This window comes from Petromyzon marinus, chromosome 25 (genome assembly GCF_048934315.1).
Source record: "Petromyzon marinus isolate PM22_M1 ecotype Great Lakes invasive population chromosome 25, UKy_Petmar_22M1.pri1.0, whole genome shotgun sequence".
Classification (NCBI taxonomy): domain Eukaryota; kingdom Metazoa; phylum Chordata; class Hyperoartia; order Petromyzontiformes; family Petromyzontidae; genus Petromyzon; species Petromyzon marinus.
The window spans coordinates 7,253,930-7,278,612 of record NC_133691.1 but is presented as its reverse complement, the minus strand read 5'-3'; the positions used below and the strand labels follow the sequence as shown (position 1 = coordinate 7,278,612).

The following is a 24,683-nucleotide window of genomic DNA, read 5'->3' as shown; positions in this document are numbered from 1 at the left end:
TGTGGTGAGGTTCAGTGTGTCTGGAGGACAATTGCTGTTGACTTTTTTTGGCATCAAGTGGAGCAGTCTGAGCAGGTGGTACTGTACATGTTTTACCATCTCCTGAGGGATATTGTTGATGATCGAGTCAACCTTGGCTATAATTTGAACTCAAGAATTACAACTGAAAAGCCCCTTGCTTGTTAAACTATTGTCGCAATAAACAATACTTATTTACGTAATTAGTTGGTCTGTCAGTTTGTCCGTGGTGGATAGAATGAGTGGTTTGGTTAACAGTGGTCATACTACGTCGTATTCTATTATTATTTAAATAAATTTATTTCTACGTGACTTTACCGAAAGAACCAAAGAGTAATTCCTGCAGTCACGAAAGCTTCGAATCTCGTGGTTATGCTGCAGTTGACATTGAGCTAGGCAGAGGGGATGTGGAACTTCTGCCACTGGTTTGAGGCCACCTTTGGAGGTGGGTGGCCTCACACAACTACGACTTGGATGTCAACATTATTTCCACGCGGACAGATCTGAAAACAGACACCGGTGGTGCTGCGGTTAGCGGTGCGGCTAGCGCTCAGCACCTTGAACCCGGTGACCTTGGCGAGTGATGTCTGCGAGGGGCCTGGTCTCCGCCACCCTTCACCGTTGCACACGTTGACCAACGTGGTGAAGTACGGTCAAACGACTGCTGTGACCGACGCTGCGTGGGGGGGCCTTAATCCAACATTGGATTGACCATCGCTGATGATACATTCTAGACGAATGATTGCACGTGTTTATTGTGAGCGTAAAAATACATTTGAAGTAAATGGTATCCCTACGAAACATGAAGCTGATATTTGCATCGGCTCTCTGTAAACTTAGATACCAACTATTCCGCTATTCCGTATGGCAGCAATATATTCAGGAGCTGAGTGTCAGTGTCGAGGTTTGCTGGCCATGAGAGGGCTTCTGGAGTTAAAATGCCATGTAGTTTTGTTACTACGTTTGAAGGGGCGCAGACTACAGTGGCTTACGATAGGAATCTATAGCAGGGTTCAGCAACCAAAATAACAAGAGAAGCTTTTCTATTTATTCAATATTTCAAGAGCCGCTATGCACGTTAACACGAGCCGGCGGTCTTTAATAAGTAACGTCATGAAGCAGTCCCTACCTCTGATTATCACGGTTGGCTCCGTACGGCGCGAAAGCAGTTCAACAACATGCATCGCTTTGTTTCTGTCGCTCTCTCTCAATGCGGTCGTGCAGAGTTCCAGATGCGATTTGCGGATAGCAAGTTTGTGAATGATGAGGGAATGCTGTACCTGAACAAAGCAATCTACTTTTCCTACGCTGTATAACGTTACCAAGTGGAATAACATTGGAATAAAATACTTAAACATGTATTCATGAATGGCAAATCCAACGTGCAATAGCCCATACATTATACCAGTTCCAGTCTATACTTTAAATGATCAGTTAACCTATTGTTTGAAATACAATATTAATGTAACATGGCAATAATAAAATATAGATGATTTACGAAGACAGTTTGCCACAGGCAAATCATTTTTTTAGTTTATGTTTTAATGTAATTAAAAACTCACATGTAATGAATATGACATGTAAGTGCAGTAAAGCCGACTTCTTTGTGAACAACAAGTTTAAGTTTAAATGTACCTAATTCCTATTAATATATATAACAGTCACTTTAAACGGCATGAATAAAATTGTAATATGAAGCCAAGGTAGCTGTCAGCAAATCTGCTTTATTTGCACCTTTGTGACTGTGCCATGACATTTGGTCATGTATTATTGGCTTACAACAACATTCGGGTTGAAGGTCACTTGAGCAACTCTGTTGTTACGATGAAACGCATCGGAGCCATTCCACATTCCTATGACAGGGACGAGTTTGGATATAGAACGACGAGCCTATATAGCCCGTCCAAGGACCGGTGTATTGCTGTAAATCTGAAACATTCAAGCAATTGTAAGGTTATAATCCCTTGTTCATCATGACGTCTTTTTTACTTCGATGTCTCAACAGCGTTACGGAGATCACGTCACGTGAGGGTTCTGCCTTTGTAGTGAGGGTTGTGAGTTGACGCCGCGGAGGGGGGAGGAGGCGCCTCCCACCCCCACCCCCATGTGGAGTGACGTTACCCGCTCATGATTATTAATGTGGGGGGCTGGGGTACTCCATGTGAAATGACGTCACCCGTACATGATTATTGTGTGTGGGGGGGGGTCCATGTGGAGGACCCCATCTGTTCATGATTATTAATGAGGGGGGCTGGTCGACGTGGAGTGACGTCACGCGCGTTACACACAAACAGACATTCTTGGCTCATTACGTTAGTAACGAGCTGTTTTTATCTTAGCAATTCCTGTTGACGTCCCACACACGCCTACTCATTTATTCAACTGTTCTGATTGGCAGCTGAGAGCTCTGGCCACAACCGGCATCCAGATCGATCGATGTGCGAGTGGTCACAAAAATGTATGTTATTGGTCATCATTCACAATGATTTGAAGAAAATAAATACATAACTTTCACCTAAAAAATAATACTTTATGAAAGTAACCTGAATTTCGACGAGACACGTTTGTCATAATAATTGTAAATGTATTTGTCAGTCATTTAAATTGGCAAAATTCGTGTGAAAGTAACTTATATTTCCCATCGTATAAACAAATCATCATCAATCACCATCAATCACCATCATCCCGGTAAGTATATTTTTCTAATAAATATGAATAGCGAGTACATTTTATGAAAACATTTCTAAGTTGAGATGTTTTTCTTTGATTTCACGATTTTGACACTTTACATTTATATTTACATGGTCAATGAATATTTAACATTGCATAAACCAAAACGTAGCAAGTATTTGATCAAATGCATTCTGATCCTAATTCAGCAGGGATTTGTCAAAGGATAATCAATTAAAACGTCGCCTCCATAACCTTAAACGAAATCCATTGAATAAAAGGACACAGTATAGTAATGCCCCGCTTTACGTCGGGGATGCGTTCATGCACAGTGCAACAACGAATATCGAAAGGGCGAATATCAAAAGCGATTTCCAGGGTAGGTGGTGGTGGTGGAGGCGAAGGATCAGAGGCGGCAGATAGCAAGAAAGGACGGACGATGCTACCAGCAATGTAAATGTGGGGTCGAGGCGACGCAAATCGGGTCGCGGTTTTAATACAGTGACGACGTATTTGCGAAACGACTTAAAAGTTGGAAACGTAAATGGGGGTATTGCTGTACTACCAAAGCAAGGGTCAGCAGGTTTGTAGCACAGTGGACAAACCGCTGCACCACCGCTCTCTGTGACTTGCCACTCATCGCATGCACACATACGCTACGACATCATACCAATGCTGTTTGCATACGTGTATGTATGTATGTTGAACTTCTTTCGCACGGTACGTAGCCAACCGTGCTAATTGGAGATGCGGGGAAGAGCAACAATGCACGTTCAAGATTCTACGAATCAAACTTTACTGGTGTTGCAGAATAAAAATAATCCATTGTAATTCCAAACTTTTTTCATTATTTAATCAACACACATTTGATCCTTGATACGGGCTTTAAGTAAAGCATGCCCCCTACACACACGCCGCTTGTTATGGCATCATATTTACGACCGCATTACTTTGCGCCGATAACGCTCAGGCGGCAAATATTGACCGCGGTTATTATTGCTGCGTGTTACTGCATTAGGCCGATTTAACAATTGCGCGTAGTTTAAAGTGATCGGCCCGTAATTATAGACTGTAATTTCCCTTTTAAATGTTGCCTTCAATCCTGTCCACAATGTTGGCTCCAGCGGCGTTATGTGGTAGGCTAATTGCTAAGTCACCTCCACTAGCATCGCCTTGCGCAACTTGCGATTGGCAACCGCAAGCCTGCTGTTCCATAAAGGCGGCTCCTGCATGCGCTCGTGTGATTAATAATTAGCGCCTGCCATACAAGTTTAGTCAGGGTCATCCTGCCAAATATCACCAGTGGAGATTATAGGGGAAAAGGAATTTGTTTTATGGATCGTATCCGCTATGCACGTGTGTATGTGTGTGTGGGAGGGGGCGGTAGTGTAGCGGTTAGCGCGCTGCGCTATGAACTTGGCGACCCGGGTTCGATTCCCGCTCACGGCCAACACCAGTGACGATTATCTGAACCGGTCCTGGGCCTCCCCTAGGTCGACTCAACCTCAAATGAGTACCTGGTGCGGTGGATAAAAACATTGCCACTGGGGAGACTAAGGCGGTCGGGCGTGGTGCTGGCCACCCACCCCCTCGTGTACCGTTCCGGCCTTCATAGGTGCTCGCTAACAGCACTTGCCCCTACAGTCTGTTAAGGCTATACGGGGGATCTTTGTCTTTTTTGTGGGGGGTGGTGGTAGATTGGTTAGCACACTGTGCGACAAACCCGGCAAGCGGAGTATAACGCAGTGACGAATGTCTGAATCGTTCCTCGACCTTCCTGCTCGCAAACTCAGCCTGGTGCGGTGTGTGATCATCACTACTGGGGGATCCAAGGCGGCTGGGCGTGCTGCTCGCCACGCGAACCCTGCCCTGCACTGTGGATGCCTGTTATAGGGCGATTGCCTAACATGCCCCAACAGTTTGCTAAGGCTATAGGGGTGGGATATTTCTCTTTGCAGTATATTGGCACTCGTTAGTGTTGAGTTTCGCACACTGTGATATTGGCAACCTAGATTCAATTCCCAGCCATGTAGAACATCAGTGACATGCGGTGTATGGTACTGGGCGTCTCCTAAACCAATTCGACTTTACGCGGATATCTGGTGTCATTAGTAAATATCAGCGCTGGGGAGACAAAGGCGGATTGCCATCAATACCCCTGCCAGATGTGCCATGCCAACATCAATAGTGAACAGGAGGTGCTCGCTCACACGGAACTTGCCCTCACTGTCTTTAAGATGAACTGGGGGATTGGTTTGTCTTTGCACTTTGCATGCGTATTCATACGTCTGTACGTGTCTTTGTACGAATATCGTGCAGACGTTCATGACAATCATCATAAGTAAATATCATGACAGAGGGCTTACACATCCATGTGCTGCATGGACAAAGTCTAACACTATGAGACCTCCTTTGCCAGTAACAAGGTATAGGAATAGGTTTTACCCTTTTAACTGGCACAAAAACTGACACCTTTATTCAAGGCATCATGTTTGCAATAACCACAACACAAGCAGTCAAAATGCAAACAAAAAAGACAACTCTGATAATAATATGCACTGTCGAATTTGATTGGTCCACACCCGAGTCAGCTTTTCTTAGAGCCTAGTCTCCATTGGTGTTGGACCAGAAGACGCCAAAAGGCGTACAACTCGAGTTGTACGCCTTTTGGCGTCTTCTGGTCCAACACCAATAAAATTCAAGGACAGTGCATATTATTATCAGAGTTGTCTTATTTGTTTGCATTTTGACTGCTTGTGTTGTGGTTATTGCAAACATGATGCCTTGAATAAAGGTGTCAGTTTTTGTGCCAGTTAAAAGGGTAAAACCTATTCCTAAAGTCTAACACGTTTTAACCCCTGTTTTGTGTTAGTTGAACAGCCAATCGTGTTACTGCGTAGGTTACTGAAAGTTGTACCGTCCATCTCTCCAATGTAGTCAGTATGTAATGTCCGACATTTTGCTGCACGTGTTGAACAAGAATCTGCAAGCACGTGGAGCGAAACGTCGGACATCGTGGGAAAAACAAACATGTCGCAGCCAGAAAAATATAAAAGCAATTCTCTAACAATGTCAAGAATATGCGGGGAAATTTCTCTCGTCGAGTTAAACCAATGTTGAGCCAAAAGTTGTGCATACTATTGTAGTGGGTTCTAATCAGGCGCACACCAGGTCTTGGAGGGAACACGTTTATTTACTGACACAACTTGAACCACGAACACAACCAACAACTACTCAAAGTCCCGAGGTTAACTCTGTACATTCCGGGCAACTATGTGCATTACGGGTTAACTACGTAAGGTGGTGGCCACCGTTCGTAACCACCTAACCACTTGAACGGAATCTCTAGATGGTTGAACCAGAACAGCCGACACGCCGTCGTGTCGTCGTGTGCGGAGACCGACGGGCGAGGATCATTCCCGGGTCGAACAGCCCCGCTCCCTCTCGGGACTGGGCTTATATCTTCTAGAGCGATCCTTCGCGGAGGCTCTGGGTCCACATTACGTGGCCCGCTCACCCCCTTCTGGGGGTCCCCATGCCCCCTCGTCCCGTCAAGTGCTCTCGCGGGTTCACACAGACTGTCATGTCCTGACCCGACCTCCGCGAGCCCCTATGTGCAGTACACCCACAGGCGCCATAGGACGGCTCATTTATGTCGTTAGACTATCACAAAACTAAATATATCAGAGCGCAGAGCCCCCTATTGGCAGCTGACCCTGTGCAGCACAAGGTGACTCGGCACCTGGCTCAGCGATGGGCGTGAGTCTGCGATGATTGCCACGCGAGGAATTTGTAGGCAATTCATATTCGTGTGTACATTTATTTTTGGGAAATCTCATTTTGTGTGACGTTGACAAATGTTACAGTGGGACGTCGAGTTTGGCGATCCGCTCCGTGGCTTCCTGAGATGCCAAAGCGGAGAAATTAAACGCCTGCCGACAACAGATGGTCAGAGCAGGGCACGTCGATGCGCGACGCTCTGCGGTCCGGGACTCATGGCCCCAGCCTCGCACTTGGGGTCACTTCCCTCATTGTCTACTCGTGAAGTGGGTGGCCATGGCGTCACCCCCCCCCCCCCCCGCATCGTGTTACCCTGTGCGGATTTCGTTCCTTCGAGAGGGTCGAAGCCAGCGACCTCAACTGTTGTGTCGGCGACGATGAGTCGCTTCTGGGCGTTGCATGTGTCTCACAACTCCATCCATGTGGATGGATCTGTAGAAGAGCGGGGGGAACCGGGAGGACGACGCAGGAGGAACCTGTGCAGACCAGGAGAGAACAAATAAACCCTGCACAGAAAAGTTCCCGAGTCACGAATCGAACCCCAAAACTCTTTTTGCTGCCGCCGCAATGGGGCTTTGTACGCACAGTGCATGCAGCGAGCTCGCACACTTCACATGCAATTTTACATTTTGGACAACATTTGAATTAACCTTGAAAGTAATATGACACCAATCGCTCGTTTATAACATTCCCAGCGATGCCCCTGGGCACAATTACTAGGGAAATCCGTGTCGTACAATATTTATTAAGTAAGTCCAGTCGTCGGTTATGATTCAGCCTTAATTGTGTGACCACTGCCAGTTCTCCCTGTGGATCAAGCGGAAGACTTTAGATGGACATTAATGCAAGGAAATTGCTAACTTGGGAAAACATCCACAATTCCTGCAACCACATCACATAGCGTGTTGTGGATACATCACATCCTTTAATGTTTCTCACACTATCTCGGTGTGTGTGTGTGCGTAGTCCGCATGCTCATTAAAATATTTTAATGAAACATTTCTAGAATATGTTTGACTTCAAATATTGCTCTTATGCCAGCACAAAACCTACGCTGTCCCCACACCTGGTGCATTATGACCCAGTGGGATTTAACATTCTTTATCCGGCAACTGAAATGAAGCATTGCTACATAATTAATTAAAAATATTATTATCTTTTCTCAAATGTGTTTAAAATGTCGTATTTTTTGTTGTTTCCTCTATAGGTAAAAATAATAATGATTAGTTATTAATTCACCCACTGTGTCAATTCCTGTTCGGGATGTTTGTCCAATTCCTAATTGAGTAATCTTTTTGAGCACGGTTGGCACCAACGATTAGCACAGTTGGCTAGGTACTGTGCGGAAGAAGTTATAATATATACACTCCAATCATAGTCATACTACTGGGACAAGGCCGTGACACGAAATACCTCTTGCCAACTCTCACAGGGCAGTACATCACCCCATGTTAGAGAACGGCCAGGGGAAGTAGATGTCACAAAACTACTATTGAGATCCCCTCAAATTTCCTCTTATCCACACACCTTGTACTTACGTAAGTTGAACTTCTTTCGCGCCTTACGTAGCCAACCGTGCAAATAGGAGGTGTGGGGGAAGGGCAAAAAACGAAATACAAAAAGGAGTTCTCAAGAATTTAGTTGTCAATTTAGATTGGAAAGTGCACAGCTCCAGTGGCTCCTGTAAGATCGGAAGGGAGAGCGTTCCAGACGGCCGAAGAAGCGTGTCGGAATGCGCGCGATGCGGTGGCCGTCTTTGTTCGACGTCCCGCCAATGCCGCTATGTGCGGATTACCGGAGTTTCCGTGGTGGTGGTGGTGATGATGGTGGTGGTGGTTTAGGCTCTCCCCCTGCCCCCCCCCCCCAAGTGCACCTTGAGTGGGGGGGGGGGGGTGCACTTAACCACATTCCCTTCCAAACAGTCAATCCAATATATTTAACAAAAAAATGATCCAAGCTGTAATTCAGTTGAAACTTTTTTTGCATTTAAAGTTTCATTCGCCACACTTGAGAACTTGATTTAATCACGGGTGGCTGCAACCCAGATTTGAACTCCAGATTGCAGCAGCGTCAGCTCGGTCCTCTGATGCCAGAGCCACCCAGCCACGTCTCCCCCCATGGAGCGTTATTGTTTATTGGAGGAAACGGTCTGACATACTTTTGCTTAATCTTTGTGTGATCCAACAACCCCCCCTCCTCCACTCGTCAAAGTATATTGATTACAGACATGCCCCATTACACTCAGCTGTATGTGTTTTTTTCCCCATGTTAATGAATTAAGAGTGATGAATCGAACTTGGCCCACCAATACGTGAGTGGTGAAATGAAAAAATGTTGTGGTGTATGTGTGTGTGTGAACGTGCCGCACTCAGTGAATGGGGAGCGGTTGTCTCGCGGTTCACTCGCTGCGCTACAAACTCAGCGACCTGAGTCCAGTTCAAATACCCGTGACTCGTGTTGGCCATGAGCCAACACGAGCCAACACAATTTATGAACTCATCCTAGGCCCGGGGGGCAGGGGGGAGGGCCTCGACTCGCTGCTGCCAGAAACTGGCGCCCTCTGGGAAACACGCAAGCGTCGCTCCCACACCCCCAAACCCCAAGGACAGATCTCGGCTGAGGTTTTTTGGTAAACTGGGAAACATTTTGCTCCCCTGTTCCGTTTAATGTTTTTCAAGCGTATGTTTTTTTTTAAACAGAGGAATAATTATTCAAATTTGCCCGCCCGTCTATCCAGCCAATACATTCTCAGAAATGTTGAGAAATTAATCATTCATATTCTCTCTGCACGTGCACGGGAGTTAAAAATAAACATCTTTGTTATATATATATTTTTTTCCCTCGAATTTGGCGCCCCACTTAACTTGGCACCCTAGGAGACCACCAATGTGAAGGGGCCGCCCCTGCCTGGGCCTCCCCTCGGCCGGCTCAACCTCCAAAGAGTACCTGGAGCACTATGTCAACATCACCACTGGGGAGACACTGGTGGTTGGGCGTGGTGGTGGTGGTGGCGTGGTGGTGGTGGTGGTGGCGTGGTTGTGGTCACCCGCCCCTTGCGTGTGCCTTCACGGATGTAATATGTTCTCGCTAACAGCACTTGCTCCAACAGTCTGTGAAAGCTATAAGGGGCATCTTTGTCATTGCTTGTAAATCTGTGAAAATGATGCTGATTGTGTTACAACATCAGTAACCTCGGAGTTGCCTACTGGTCATACACAGAACCACAGGAGACTGTTATATACACCTGGAATTGGTCTCTCGTATACCATCTGTGGTGCATAGGATTGTCATCGTGGATAGATCACGGCTCATGATGATGATGATGTTGACGTGAGAACTGGGAAGACAAAAGCAACTGGTTCACAGTTCTGGCAGCGGTATCCCAACCTGCATTCTGTACTGCCCGTAATAGATGCTTGCTAATAGCACATGACCGATCAGCCTGGCCAGGGATCTTTGCCCTCGCCTTATGATGAGGCACCGCAACAGAATTCACTGTTCGTGCAACGAATTCCCATAAATCCGGCGAGCGTTCACAGGTGCTACGCACGCATGGTGTGCTGTAGGTGGCAGTGCTGTGTCGATAATACTCATTGCCATTCCAATTGCCGAAGTGCTCGTCACATCATCAACGCGCAGCCGCTGGACGGTGGCAAATCGCAATGGCTGCGATTTTTTTGCGATTTTCAAAAGTCTTATTACTTTCTCATTGGAATTGTTTTTTGTTTTGTTATTATAACTTTATCTATTGAACTTAACAATTGTTCTATGTTTGATTGTTCTATTTCAATTGAAACATTTTGATAAACACATGTTGGAAGCAATTCATATATTTTTTAAGTTGTCATCCTTGCATTAGAATATATAGAGCAGTTCATATTTTGATGGGATCACGTGGTAACGCTCCATCACGTGTTTGAAATCTATTACACAGTGAATATTGAACTGAAGCTTGACTTGAACAATTTTTTTTATCGCAAATCAAATCGCAATCGCAAAATCTGTCAGAAAAATCGCAATAAGATATTTTCCCCAAATCGTTCAGCCCTCGTGGCGACTACAGGGGCGCTCGCCCCTCTATGCGTGTGCTGGTGCGTGCGGGGAGCGGTGGTGCAGGCGCTGAGCGCGCTGCGCTACAAAGCCGGCGAGCCGAGTTCGGCCACCAACAACAAGTGACGATTATCTGAATCGTTCCTGGGCCTCCCCTATCGGTCGACTCGGCCTCATGAGTACCTGGCGCGAAGTGTAAATATCGCCACTGGGGAGACAAAGGAGGCTGAGCATGGTGCTGGCCACCCACTCCCTCGTGAGCCGTGCCGGCCTTCATAGGTGCTCGCTAACAGCACTTGCCCGAAAAGTCTGCTGAGGCTAGATGAGAAAAATATTTGTCTTTGGTCACCCCTAGCAAGTTAACCCATAACATCTGAGTCTGCCCTGCAATTTCCTCTCAATCAGCTTTCACCACATCACCAGGCATTAAAGTGCACCTAGCCTGGCACAGGCACGACACCATCGTGATGGCACCACCACCTCTTCGTGGTGAACGGTGGCTGCAGATTTGTGTGTGCGCGTGCAGCATAGTGCAGTGTATTTTGGTGCAGCTATATGGGTTTCATTCCTAGCCATTGTGCGTGTTCAGTGGCCCTTGGTATCTGAACTATAAAAGCAGTAATTTGAACAAAAGGTGTTTCATTAGGATGTCTCGATCAAAATGGAAGAGTGTGTTTGCTCACATTCATTGTTTTAAAAGTTTTTTCTAGGTAAAACTCTTTTTTGTTTAATTGGCGTCTGAATTAAATTATTCGCGTGTTCAAAACGTTGTGATTATGAGGTGGTTCGCTTGTCTGTATTGGTCATTGTGTGCTCGCCTCTCCTATCGCAAGCGTGCCATTTATTGTGGCACTTCAGTTTTCTCCCAAAAATCTTTCGCTTTCCATCCAGTCCCTTAATTGAGACCGCTTGGCCCACAAACTTCCAGCAGCAGCAGCAGCAGCAGCATTCATCCACTGTTGATGCAAAATTACTCAGAAATGAATAACAATGAAAGTCATCTTTTTGGTTTTCTTCCATTAAATTATTTTTGATGAAGTAGCCTTTAAGCGATGTAATAAGTGGCTTACATCTCGTCTGAAATATTTGAAAGGGACACCCCCAGTAGCAGCTGTCTCTTCTCGTACACGATGACTTTGCACCTAGCCCTGTGAATGGGCATTAGTCTGCAAATACGAGGCAATGATCGCTATGTGAAATCCCAATGTGTAAACCAAAAATTGGCTTTTACTCATTTAGACCAAGATACCTGGCACGCAATGGCCTACTCATTTCGCATGACATCACGGGATCTTTAACGTCCACCGAGAAGCACTAACATGTGCGCATTGGAAGGTCAACGCACCCGCAGTGTCAACCAGGGTGGGCTGCCGGATTCCAAATCGCGAATCTCTGCAACGAGTAGGCGAACGCCAATCGCGAATCTCTGCCAGAACCTCCATAGAGAGAGAGAGAGGTGGAGATTCGGCAGGGCTTTCCCGAGTAAATAAAAGGGCGGTAGTGATGATGGTCAATGATTATTATTGTTAGCTTCACATTGCAACATTGCATCTGGACTGTTCCACTATTTATCACAAACATGTTCACTGTACTCATCGATCCGTTAATGTCCCACATTGCAAAGAGGCGGTGCAGCTTCTGTATAATATGTGCCGCAGACTTTTCAAACAACCATCACATATGCGACGCCAATAATTATGCTAATGATTAATTATAGCGGAATATGGCAAGTGCCTTTCTTTATTTGCTTATTTATTTATTTACAACCTCCTTTACACGACGAGTTATGTTGTTGGCACGGAGCCATATTCAATTAAAGATCAGATAGATGTCTTGAATTTTCAACATTCCATGCATAAGTATGGGAGCTAATGAGATTCGTTTGGCTGAATGGCTTTCTTGAGCATTCTGGCCATTTTAGGTCATTGAAGCAGAATATACATTTTCAAAAGAGGCAAAGTTGTCAAAATATGGTATTGACTCATGAACGAGCATTTTATCAAGGTTTTTTTTTTATTCACGAGGCATTCTTACGTACAATATGTCATAAAGAATGGATGCACTGTGTATTCATTACACTTGTTGTGACACTACATTCGCTGCAGTGTGATTATTATTCCACGTGAATAATCGTAATATTACTCCTGCCACTATTAGCACGTTACCAATAAAACGTCATGGATCAGCCCCCTCCAACATTTCACTTTCCTTTCCCACATTGCCGACGCTCGCTGCGTCATTGCGAACAAACCAAAAAAAAACCCCATAATGCTCTCGTCAATGCTTCGATTAATAGTCGCAAGCAGTACCCAAACCCCTGCACAAAAGAGTTGAGACTCAATGAGGAACGAGTCCACTGTGCTCCGTATTTTAAGACACACAGCGATGCGTTACCACCCAGAGAATAGAAAGCATCGCCAGCCGACAAATCTCCCCGTTTTAAAGCAAAAATATTCATAATATCCTCCTCGGAGATGGCTCTCCACAGTACTGTATTCTTCTCATTATAAAACACCTTTTTACTTGTTTTCAGAATCACCCCAAAGTTGTGTTGGGTATGTTTTACTTTCTCATGACCTCGAGAACAGAGTAGTCTGTTTTGCAGCATCAAACTTACATTGATGATGACGGAACATTTGCATTGTGTGATCGATTTGAGCCTGATTAGCCATTACATTCAGAGCCTTAGAATGTCCTTGTCAACATGTAGACATTGGTTAAACCCACATAGCTAATCGCCACCTGGTCATGGAGCTGAAGGAATGGAAATTGTACTCGGGGGCGGGGGGGGGCACACTGCAAGCCTTAGATTACAATATTAACGTTATTAATAAGAGTATCGATAATTTATCACTTGACTCAGGATTGAAAGATCATGAGAGCATGAGTTCAAGTCCCAGTCAGGGGTTGACTCAGCCCATCATTCCTCAGGGAATGTGGAATTTCCACCACAACCTTGAAGCTAACAAAGAGATATCACCCCAATGTTCATTTGAGCCAAACGGCAATATGCCGTTGTATTCATAGCAATGCAAAATGTGCTCTCTTTTGTATGCGTCCAGCATTTATGGATTTGTTTTCGTTCTTCTGAAGTGCAATTCATCCAGAAAAAATACCTGTCCCATGCATTTATAAATACATTGATACGTGGAGCTTCTATAATGCTCCATAAACCTAAACACAGAACAGTAATTGTAAAAACCACACAGTTGACAGATAATCTAGGGTTGTTATTTAAATTAAAACTTTTCTCGTCCTTCAAACTTTGTTTTGCTCTGCTTCAATTCCTTTATTTGCTAACATCCCTAATTTATAGCAAGCAAAAAAACTATCTAACTATTGCAGTAGTTGTGTTTCTATCGACATTATTATCATTTTAGCATGGGGCCCTCCGTTTGAATCATCGCATGGAACAGTCCCCTATTGTACCTGGCCCTTGCAGAAATCTAAAAATAAATCTAAACGGAGGCAAACGGAAACACGCGTCAACAACACGGAGACGAACAAAGGAACGGGCGAATGTGGCAACAATTGAAAATCATAACACTGCATCACACAGTGTGCATTTACAATCGCATTCACTGCACAACGTTACCATTATAAGTGTAAAGGCTGAATCGATTTGGCCAGAGATTTATGCTTATTGCAAAAAAAAACGCGGGGGGTAATTACAGGAAAAACACAAAAAAACAAGGCAAAGTCACCATCAACGCATTGTCCTGCACTCCTGAGCCATTGACAAGGTTCAGCCACAATTGCATATCCAATGAGTTAATGGTAATGCATAGCAGATGCGCATAACATGTTTACCAATGGACAGGGGCATTGGCAAAAAGAGATTTGTGTGGCTGTAGTGAGAATGTTCACATTGATCCCTCAAAGTGTGCCTTTGCAGCTGGGGCTTAATTCCAACATTGCTGGACATCGTCGCGAGGCCATTGGGTGGCGCTCTCCTATCTGTTGGTGGTGTTCAGCCGGCGGTGGAAATTCTACGTTGTCATGGCAGAGACCAGTCTGTCTCGACGACAACAACAAGCGTTGTTTTCCCATTGAGTGGTGCAGCCTCACCAGGGTGGTACTCATTTTACCTACACCAGATGGATGGTGAGGATGATTATCATCGTCGTCGTCGCCACCGTAATAGGGATGATCAATTATTACATTGTTTTTGATGACAATGAAACTGTATGCAATGATGATTGCAAAATTGTTGTTATTGATGATAGAGCTGATGATGATAATGAAAAATGTTATGGATGATGATGATGACAGCAAAAACATTACCATTTATCATAATAGTTGTCGTCAAAAAAGTACAACTAAATGTTTACTGTGCTATCGAATGACCTATCCTAGCCAATTAAATATTAACCTCCACCCTAATCACGTGACCTCGACACTTAACCTCACTAACCCTTCCCGTGTAGACAAATAACTCACAATCGGAAGGCTTTGAGGTTAAGTCCTGTTCGTGGGTTGACCTTGCCCATCATCTCTCAATGGTCGAAAAAACGATCACTACTTTACGGGACGTCAACAGTGGTCATCCATTGAATAGACTGGCCACCACCATGGCAATGCGGAATGTCTACCATTGACTCACGATGGCCACCCACAGAGATGAGCACCACCCTGATGCTTGTTTAAGCAGGGAGGTTCTTTGACTTGACTTTGACTGTAACCTGGACGTAAACCCCAGGCACTGCACTGCCTATGATGCCCATGTAAACGAGAGCTCCATCATTTCTCGTGAAAACAAGAGATGGAGTGTATCTAGCGCCCCCAATTCAAGATGGATTATGGACGCACTGATAGAATAAAGATAGCCGGAGCAGGATGCAGTGCTCTTGGGAAAAGTGAACTCTTATCATTAAGAACCAAATGCCAATGAGCCAAGGAAGGAATGCATTCAATCATTGCTTGTTGGCAAGGATGACTTACGGATCTCAAACGTGGTTTTGTTGCTGACAAAAGGAAACGGCGAATATGCTGGGAACCGCTCATAACTCATACCGGCGGCGGGAGACGCGGTATGGAGGGCGAATACACAGCGCTCTTCACATGTGAAGCCGCGAGAATTCGGAGATTCCTCGTGTCCTGGGCCTAAGTTCCTGGAGGCTGGGATCCAGGAAACTGAGACTACAGCTCTATAGGACACCAAGCAATGGTGTCAATGGAGGGCGGACATGATTATAGATATGTAGTTGAATACCTTGATAGACATGCTGTAAGTACGAAAGTCGATGTAAAGGTGTCTCTCTGTTCAAATTGGCCTTCCATGGGATGGTGCTCATCTCCATTTCTGGCACCGAGCCATTGGTGGGAATTCCACGATTCTATGGTGGTGAGGCTGGGGTAGAGTGGTTGCACAGTGGTGAGCACACTGTGCTATGAACTCAGCGATGTGAGGTCATTTCCCAGCCACGGCAAATACCAGTGGCAGGTGATCGCCGAACTGGCTCTGGAATACCCTATGTGCATGATGCACATGCATAATGCATCTCTGTTGGTTCTCATGATTTGCAGCGGCACTGATGTTTATTGGCTGCTCTGAGCCAGTGGTGAAAATTTCACATTGCCGTAGATTAAACTTTGTCTAGCAGTAGATTGACAAAGAGCTGTGCAGGCCGCTTGCTCTTCAGAAGACAACCACAGTTGAGTACCCACGAAGCGGTATACACGTTACATTATTGCACGCTAATTGACTTCACTGTGATAAACATCAAGACCCCGCGATAGCAATACAGACTGTTGGGGCAAGGGCTGTTAGCGAGTTGTGAATGGATGGTGTGGAAATTGCTATGCCCAGCCACCTTTGTTTCCCCAGTGCTACAGTTCACACGCCCACATCAGATACTCATTTTAGGCTGAGTCTACCTAGTGGAGGCCCAGGATCGGGTTAAAATAATCGCCACTATAATTGGCCGTGAGCAGGAATTGAATTAGAGTCGCCGGGTTTGTAGCACGGTTTGCTAACCACTACACGACCACTCCCCACTACATACACAAAGACAAAAAAACCCCATGTAGCCTTAACAGATTGTTGGGGCAAGTGCTGTTAGGGAGCACATATGAAGGCCGGCGGGACACGCGAGGTGGTGGATGGCCAACACCACGCCCGGCCGCCTTTGTATCCCTAATAGCTATGTTTACACACTACACCAGGTACTCATTTGAGGCCGAGTCTACCAAAGGGGATGCCACGGACCGTGAGTGGGAATCAAACTCGGATCTCTGGTTCCGTAGCGCAGTGTGTTAAACAGCTACACTACTGCTCCCCACCACATACATACATACACGCAGAAACACACTGACTTAATCCCCAAGGAGCCATCGCCTCTAAAGTTCAAGGTTGACCCCCTCATGACCCCATCTCAGCTGCCATAACAATATATTGCGGGCACAGTATCAACAAACGCCGCTCTCTATTAACTCGCGGATTTTATTTTTTTAAAGACCCGTGACGCTCCCGTACACGAGGCGCATCGCCGCGTGTCTTCGTCGCATGCTTTATCGACCTGCACACATCGCGCTATACTAGACATCATCATCATCATCGCGATCATCCTCATCATCATCGCCGCCGTTACAACCGACTGGGTGCTGCAGTGCCAAGGAACAGATCATTGAGGCCCAATGAGAGAGTCGTGGGGTATCGAACCCACTTGGGGGAGGGGGGGGGGTCGACTCCGCCCATCATCAATATCGGGACATTAAAAGGAGTACAACTACCCAGTAAAACGTGCGACAGTGGCCCGACGTTGGGCCAATGTGGCGCATTTGATTGGGTTCAGTACAATCCTGACGTCGTTTTACCCTTTCTCTTTTTTGACACTTCTGGTTCTATATATATACACGATGCACATAACACACTATATCTCTATTGGTTCTCATGGGTTGGAGCAGCACTCATCTGTATTGATAACATGTGAGCGAGTGGTGAAAGTTCTCCGTGACCGATGCCGCGATTTCAGAAGCTCGCCCTATTGTTCCAACCGCCGCGCCCTGGATGTCAAATCCAACCGGCGACTTCTGGATTGCAAGGTCCACGCGTGCCATTCCACTACGCCAAGGCAGCGTCCCGTCAATTAAAGATACACGCTTTTTTTTGTTGTTGATTAAAAGGCCTACGATTAGTGGATTTTATTGAACTTAATGTGGCCCTCCCTCGATAGGGACGATGCATTTGCAGTAGTCAAATGGTTAAGTGGAGGATTTATGTGTGGCGGTTCTCTGCTCGGATTTCTAATGATTTTATCACGATCATCGTCTATGGAGGAAATGAGCACACTTTACCAGTGTCGATGGTAATCCGCAAGAGTAAGTGTGCTATGGAGTCCTGCCTTTTAGCGTGTGCATAGTCATTTCAGGGCCGCACTATTACCCAGGGGTACAGATATGACTCAAAAGCGTAAGTGTAAAGTTTCCCAAAGGGCCTTGTAAGAGAAAAGTATAGACTCACGGGTAAGTAACTGAAGACTTATATGTCTTATAAATTATTGTCACACTGGAATAAATGGGTGGTAATGCGGTCAACTAAGGAATGTTTCAGTTTCTGTGCCTTTACTTGGATCTGGCAGTCTCGTATCTGTCAGTCGTCTGTCTCTTATGCATCTAGCATCTATCTTCTCCATCTTCCTTTGTCTAATTTGTCCATCTGTCTTTGTCTCCTCTTCTGTGTCTCTTTATCTTATATTTGGCCATCTCTATGCTCCCCTTTGTCTCTCTCTCTTTTTTTTTGCGTGTGTTTTCTGTCGTTCTGTAAGTGAGAGTATGTTTGTAGGCCTTTTGTCTGTCTGTCAGTCCGTCCATCAGTGTGTATCTTTGTCTCTTTATCTCTATCGGTCCATCTGTCCATATAAAACCCTGACTTTTGTCACCGGGTCTCCCTGTTCTCTCCCTCTCTCTCTGTGTCTATATTTTATCTTTGTCCATCAGTATGTCGCTATTTATCTTCCTTGTTCGTCCGTCCATCTGCGCGTCCTGTTGTTTACTTTCGTTTGTCGTTGTCTCTCGGTGTCTTTGTCTATGCCTTCGCCTCTTCGTCTCTGTCCCTCTGTCTGGCCATGCAACAAACTCTCAGCCGCTTCCCCTCTCTTCCGGACTCGACGTAACATTACACAGGCTTCAGATACACAAAGCCGCCACAATAAATTCGTTCCTGCCCATCCCAGCTGCACGCACTTTGCAGGCGACGGCGAAAGAACGCGATCCAGCTTCGACGGAGGACGCACAGATCTCAATCTGAAAGGGATTCCGACTGTTAATAAACAAAATAATAATAATAATATACATTATTTGTACATTCTTTTTTTGCGCGCGCCACTCCGTTTTATGTTTCCTACTTTTTGGCACAGTGCAAATTCAAGCAATTGCAGCATTGAAATCGAATTTAACAGGGCACGTGTGCATGTTACGATGTGCAAACTCTGAAAAAGTAATTGTGTATTATACATGTACTGTACTGCACTGTACTAGGGATGAGTTGCAGATTAAATTTTTCGGGGAATCAGATTTTTTTTTACTTTTAGGAACCAATTTTCAATTTGATTTAACATTTTCAGACTTGAATGTATACGATGTTCATGTCTTTCATTGTTTATACGCCAGATGTAATAACACTCGAATACGTTTTCAATATGCATAATTGAATTACAATTTTGTACGTGACACGCCATCAGTAAGACAATAATTTACCGAAAATATTTCAATATTTCAATAATCAAAGGAAACGTGATGTCACATATCGGTCACAATCACGTCGCGTGACATCACATTAGTATGAGTTCTAATCTATTTTGAACCGTCTGAAATGTCATATTTTCGGCCCGATTTTCTGTTTATTCAGATTGATCTGGAAACTGGGATCACATCCCTCATGTATAAGTGGTGTATGTGTAAAGACATGTCTGGCTGGAGTACTGTGATCAGAGCATGCAACTCACAAGCCCAAGGTGACAAATTCAGCCCATCATCCTTTTGGAGTTGGTACAATTACAGTGAGGGAAAAAAAGTATTTGATCCCCTGCTGATTTTGTACGTTTGCCCACTGACAAAGAAATGATCAGTCTATAATTTTAATGGTAGGTTTATGTGAACAGTGAGAGACAGAATAACAACAAAACAATCCAGAAAAACGCATGTCAAAATGTTATAAATTGATTTGCATTTTAATTAGGGAAATAAGTATTTGACCCCTTGCAAAACATGACTTAGTACTTGGTGGCAAAACATGACTTAGTACTTGGTGGCAAAATCCTTGTTGGCAATCACAGAGGTCAGACATTTCTTGAAGTTGGCCACCAGGTTTTCACGCATCTTAGGAGGGATTTTGTCCCACTCCTCTTTGCAGATCTTCTCCAAGTCATTAAGGTTTCGAGGCTGACGTTTGGCAACTCGAACCTTCAGCTCCCTCCACAGATTTTCTATGGGATTAAGGTCTGGAGACTGGCTAGGCCACTCAAGGACCTTAATGTGCTTCTTCTTGAGCCACTCCTTTGTTGCCTTGGGCGTGTGTTTTGGGTCATTGTCATGCTGGAATACCCATCCACGACCCATTTTCAATGCCCTGGCTGAGGGAAGGAGGTTCTCACCCAAGATTTGACGGTACATGGCCCCGTCCATCGTCCCTTTGATGCGGTGAAGTCGTCCTGTCCCCTTAGCAGAAAAACACCCCCAAAGCATAATGTTTCCACCCCCATGTTTGACGGTGGGGATGGTGTTCTTGGGGTCATAGTCAGAATTCCTCCTCCTCCAAACACGGCGAGTTGAGTTGATGCCGAAGAGCTCCATTTTGGTCTAATCTGACCACACCACTTTCACCCAGTTGTCCTCTGAATCATTCAGATGTTCATTGGCAAACTTCAGACGGGCATGTATATGTGCTTTCTTGAGCAGGGGGACCTTGCGGGCGCTGCAGGATTTCAGTCCTTCACGGCGTAGTGTGTTACCAATTGTTTTCTTGGTGACTATGGTCCCAGCTGCCTTGAGATCATTGACAAGATCCTCCCGTGTAGTTCTGGGCTGATTCCTCACCGTTCTCATGATCATTGCAACTCCACGAGGTGAGATCTTGCATGGAGCCCAGGCCGAGGGAGATTGACAATTCTTTTGTGTTTCTTCCATTTGCGAATAATCGCACCAACTGTTGTCACCTTCTCACCAAGCTGCTTGGCAATGGTCTTGTAGCCCATTCCAGCCTTGTGTAGGTTTACAATCTTGTCCCTGACATCCTTGGAGAGCTCTTTGGTCTTGGTCATGGTGGAGAGTTTGGAATCTGATTGATTGATTGCTTCTGTGGACAGGTGTCTTTTATACAGGTAGCAAGCTGAGATTAGGAGCACTCCCTTTAAGAGTGCGCTCCTAATCTCAGCTCGTTACCTGTATAAAAGACACCTGGGTGCCAGAAATATTTCGATTGAGAGGGGGTCAAATACTTATTTCCCTCATTAAAATGCAAATCAATTTATAACATTTTTGACATGCGTTTTTCTGGATTTTCTTGTTGTTATTTTGTCTCTCACTGTTCAAATAAACCTACCATTAAAATTATAGACTGATCATTTCTTTGTCAGTGGGCAAATGTACAAAATCAGCAGGGGATCAAATACTTTTTTTCCTCACTGTATTACCACTTTTTTTTAAATCAATGGTTATCCTACGTAGGAGCTGTGTTCCCCAACATCGGGATGTGGAATTTCCACCGCTGGTTTCGGGCTGCACGTAGAGATGAACACTGCTTCAACGCTTCCCTTGAGTATCCAGACCACGTGTATTGAGCGTATGCTGTTTATGTTTAGGTTCACACTGCATTACAATCCCAGTGACCCAGGTTCATCGCTTGGGCATGTTGCAATTCAGCTTGAACTGTAATTCCGAACCTGCGCTGAGCCTCGCATAGGTCATCTAAGCCTATAATGAGCACCTGATGGAGTGTGCTTGTTGGTCACCAATGCAGTTAATTGGCCAAGAGACAGCAGAGCTGTACTTGCCCTAATTTCCTGTGCCACCTTCTGTGCTTTGCCAGCCTTGCTAGGTGCTCACTGACAGTGCCCGGTTCTCGAGCCTTCACACGCCAAATTGTGTTCGCGTGTGTTTGTGCTGCAAAACTTATCTAGGGGGAAATGTTAACCGTCTCAGATGACAGCCCAACTTTACAGCTACACTGCGCGCAACAAAGACAAGCACTCGTAAAACTTGAAAGTTATTAATACTGTAAATCTACGGTCCTGCGATATGGCAACGTTAAATTATGTTTACACAATAGAAATCATGTGCGCATTGACAATTGATTATGGGGGGGGGGGGTTAAATACTCCACGTACTTTATTAATTTCCTTCTTTGCCCTCTACTTATCGACTTAGTCATTCACGTGTAAACAAAAATAATCGGAAAGAGGGGGACCGACGCCGAGGCTTGATGGGGCATTGGGCACAGGCGGGCGCAGGCGAGACGGAACTCGTGTTTACGCAAACGGCACAAACAAATAGACTCCAGTTATCTCGCCGTAAACACAGGCCTGGCGTGGCAGTGCATTTCAAAACTTGCATTTCAATGGGCTCGGCCCAAAACCCCGCACTGTTAATTACATATTATATTTTATCTCCGCTCTGCCACACGCCTCTAATCTGAGCCTGCCGTATAAGCATCCATGGCGGCAATAATGTTATTTTTCTTTATTTTTTTCCCCTACTTTTTCCCCCTCCCACCCATCCATTATCCACCCTCCTTTTTTTTTCCTTGGCATAGAATGCGGTGATTCCAGGGAAAAGTGACAGACTAAATGAAATCGATATTTGGACACAGTTATCGAATGCGTGAATGTTTGTGCTGGTTATCATTGGCGTTGTAGGGCAACGGGTGTAATTTCACGATGGGTTTTGATCAATCGCAGGTGCTTAATTTATCGCTGCCGCCCAAAAGCCAATGGCCTTCCCACGTGCGTACAGAATAGCTCTCTTAATTTAGGGAACACATGACGGAAAAGACGTGAAATTTTTACTTAGATGTTTTCTAATTGTGAAATTGACATTTTATTTGTTTTTAAATGCCGACGCACATTTGGTGGTGTGGCGGTTCGGCCACCGGTTTGGATTCCTCAGCAACTGGAAGTGTGCGTTTTCAGATGGCACGTCTTTTATCACAATTCATCACAGGAGCTGGGAGCCACTAATCTAATCCAGTATTTTAACACGAGTAAGACTGAATATGGATTAAGCAGGCGTTCATTTGAAAAAGATGAAGAGGCGAACTGAAACCCAAAAAAAAAGGGTGCAGGATTGCGCTTGTGTGTGTAGCGGGTGAGGACGGATGGAATTGGTAGGGTTTTCACGCGTGTGTTTGCGCGTGTGCATGCGTGTGCGCCCCTGCAAAGGGACTTGGAGCCTGAATCTGCCAGAGCCGATAGGGGTGGCCTTGGAAATAAATACCCCTCATTAGCCGGCGGTAATCAGAACCGCCTTCACAGCTGCCCCATTGTTTGCTCGAGAAAAAAAACATCAAGCCAGCCGCACTGACACCATCCCAGCGACCTTAACAATTAGCTGAAGTTCAAAGACACGCCGGGTTTAGACGTACCACTGAGTGGGCAGTGGAGAACCGCGATAACCACGAATGCTGAAACACTTTTTAATTAATTTTCTGGAATTAAAAATGCAAATGAGGCATATGTGGCTTTTGTTTTAAAAAAAATCAGCTTTCTCTCCTCCCCCCCCCCCCTTAACGCCAAACATCGCCACTCCTCCTCTGTCCTCTGTTCCCCCTCCTCCTCCTCCACCACCACCACCAGAAGCATTCTACCGTCTCCTCGTTATCCATCGCCTTCCCATGCAAACGTCATCCCCATCGGGTGGACATAAGCGGCGTTTGCCGACGTTTTGTTCCTCGTGCAGCCGGCCAGCTCGAATGGCGAGCGCGCTTGAGTGGTAAACACACCCTTGCATTTAGATGCGTATCGTCGCCGGTTTCTGCTCACATTTCTAATCACGCAAACGCCTTTCCTTCGAATCGCCCGGCAAGCCCGCTTAATCTCATAGAAGCAGCTTGACACTTGTCTGATTGAAAAATTTTGGTGCAGCCCTCAACCACAATGGCCATTTCTGCATACAAAGCTGTCCAAAGGGGGAGAGACTGAGAGAACGAGAGAGAGAAATTCTACTTAGGTAATACCATTTATTAAAAAAAAATCTACGCAAGCTGTTTTGGCAGCGCAAGGCATGCATTCTTTGGCGGTTGCACGGTTTACATCAGAGGGTGGAAAGAGAAACTTTTGTTGTTGTTGGAAGTCACGTGACTATTGGCAAGACATCTGTCATACATAGCAAGTAGGGAGAACATTCTTAAAATTGCATTTTTATTATCGTCATCAGCATAATTCATTTTTATTTATATATAAAACGGACAAGGTATTTTGTGTCTCTTACCTTCACTGTTTTTTTTTTCGTTGAATTTAAATAGTTAATGTAAGAGCCACCAGTTCTAGATTTTAGCTAACATCTGGCTTAAAAATAATCTATAATGCAAGGATTTGATTTCATGTAACTTGACCAGGCACAGATGTTTGTGATAGGTAAACAAGCCATACTGTATAAAAAACAGCTCTTTGCTGGAATTTGACTGCCAAATTTTCTACAGTTTAAATGCAAAATGCATTTGAGCGACTGCTGTTTTATTTATTTTTCGTTAGCGGGGTGATGATTCGCCGAGTTTTTTGGGGGTTTTATTTCTTATTTTTTTTGTTCCAAAATGTGATTCAAAGCATTGCAATTTGAAGCCAAATCTCTCCCAGGTGTGACACTGCAGATGGCAAAGCCTCTAATTAGTGGTAATGAATCATGCTGCTCATAGCATGTTTATTATGTTCCATTAGGCAAACCTGCAACATAACTGGCACTTTTGCCGGTTCAGAAATCATAGCAAATTCAGACGTGGCATATTAGTACGTGCAACACCGCGGTAAAATTGCACCTGAAAACTCGACGCTGTTGGTAAAATCAATGTACCTTGATTAATTGCAATTTACGCCCCCCCCACCCCCCCCCCCCGTATCCAAGACGCCGCTGGCAAAGCCTCCGACGATTGCGGCGCGCGAAATGGGTTTGATACCGGGTCGCGACGCGCGCTTTTTGGCTCCGTGCTCCGGCAGCGAGGCTCGGCAATTAAAGGC

The 24,683-nt window shown here is 45.2% G+C and overlaps 1 protein-coding gene and 1 long non-coding RNA gene across 4 annotated transcripts in view; one reads left to right on the top strand and one right to left on the bottom strand.

The window, feature by feature from the left end:
- ZNF469 (zinc finger protein 469) overlaps positions 1–24,683 on the top strand; it is a 146,699-nt gene that overhangs the window by 106,400 nt on the left and 15,616 nt on the right. The gene's annotated exons all lie outside the window — the stretch shown is intronic.
- LOC116945892 (uncharacterized) overlaps positions 5,871–24,683 on the bottom strand; it is a 46,227-nt gene continuing 27,414 nt past the window's right edge. For both annotated transcript variants that reach the window (XR_004403388.2, XR_012945306.1), the window contains one exon: positions 5,871–6,944. This is a non-coding gene — a long non-coding RNA (uncharacterized LOC116945892). The remainder of the gene's footprint in view (positions 6,945–24,683) is intronic.